General features: G+C 44.9%; 1 protein-coding gene across 6 annotated transcripts in view; it reads left to right on the forward strand.

Annotated features, from left to right (window-relative positions):
* Positions 1 to 1538, forward strand: part of ZSCAN22 (zinc finger and SCAN domain containing 22) — a 31099-nt gene that overhangs the window by 21406 nt on the left and 8155 nt on the right. The window contains exon 2 of one of the 6 annotated variants that reach the window (XM_037731751.1): positions 1177 to 1184. The exons of the other annotated variants lie outside the window; for them this stretch is intronic. The gene's annotated coding sequence lies outside the window, so the exon portion shown is untranslated. The remainder of the gene's footprint in view (positions 1 to 1176; positions 1185 to 1538) is intronic. 6 annotated transcript variants of the gene reach the window in all.

A 1538-nucleotide genomic window follows, 5' to 3' on the forward strand; every position in this document is an offset into this window, starting at 1 on the left:
ACCATGCCCAGCTGATTTTTTGTATTTTTAGTAGAGACGGGGTTTCACCATGTTGACCAGGATGGTCTCAATCTCTTGACCTCGTGATCCACTCGCCTCGGCCTCCCAAAGTGCTCAGATTACAGGCGTGAGCCACTGCGCCCGGCCCTAAACATTTTTTTTAATTTCAAAAAGAAAGTATTATCCCCCTCTGAATGTCAGTAGCACCCCCATCTAGAAATGGGGCTAGATTCTGAGTAGAGTTAATATTGAGGCAGAGAGTATGGCTATTTTTAAAGCTCTTAACAACATACCGCCAAATTGTTTGCCAAAGATGTTCTAACTGATCGCCCTCACTAATAGTACATGAAAGTAGCTTTTTGTTGGCCCTGACCAGTATTCAGTGCTCACAGTTCTAGAGATTGGAAAGGCTGTTGTGAGTGTGGAGGAAAGACCACAGATAGCCTGAGTTCAAACCCTAGCTTGTTCCTACTGCACAGATGACTCTGGCAGCTCAGTTTCCCCCACTTTGAAAATGGGAGTGGTAATTCTGACTGACAGGGTGGTGTTAAGGCTTCAGTGGTACAACAGATGTAAAAGGCTGGTGTGGCCTGTTACCCAGTAGGTTCCCATTGACTGTTCCCATTTTCTGATATTCCTATTGCACACTATACCCATCCATATCATCATAGTGATTATCTTATCATGTGTTGGTCTGTCTCCTATTGAGCTCACTGAGGACAGGATCCATGTCTTCCTGATGTTTGCATTCCTAATACACTGCTGGGCATAGAGTAGGTACTTAATGGGGGCGTGTTAAACAAAGTTATTATTATTGATGTATGTGCTCAGTAATGCTGTAGACACCGGGATAAAGCATTGAGCTAAACAAAAACCTCTGCCCTTAATGTGCTGACACTCCGACGAGGGCAGGTAAATCATAAGTAATCATATAAGTGTATCACATCAGGTGGTGAAGAGCAAATAAAGCAGTATAGAAGCACAGGGACTTATTAATAAGTTATCTTTTGTGTACAGGACTGACTTAAATAAGGGACAGAACACCCAAAGGTTATCAAATACACATTTCGTTTTTGAGACAGAGTCTTACTCTGTCATCTAGGCTAGAGTGCAATGGTGTAATCTCTGCTCACTGCAACCTCTGCCTCCCAGGTTGAAGCAATTCTCCTGCCTCAGCATCCCAAGTGGCTGGAATTATAGGTGTCCACCACCATGCCCGGCTAGTTTGTGTATTTTTAGTACAGACAGGGTTTCACCATACTGGCCAGGCTCGTCTTGAACTCCTGACCTTGTGAGCTGCCTGCCTCAGTTTCCCAGAGTGCTGAGATTACAGATGTGAGCCATCGTGGCCAGCCGACATTATTATTATTTTTGAGATGGAGTCTCACTCTGTCTCCAGGCTGGAGTGAAGTGGCACAGTCGCAGCTCACTGCAACTTCTACCTCCCAGGTTCAAGCAATTCTCCTGCCTCAGCCTCCCAAGTAGCTGGGACTACAGGCAGGTGCCACCATGCCCAGCTAATTTTTTTTTTTTTTTTT

Source organism: Cebus imitator, unplaced genomic scaffold (assembly GCF_001604975.1).
Source record: "Cebus imitator isolate Cc_AM_T3 unplaced genomic scaffold, Cebus_imitator-1.0 Scaffold417, whole genome shotgun sequence".
NCBI lineage: Eukaryota > Metazoa > Chordata > Mammalia > Primates > Cebidae > Cebus > Cebus imitator.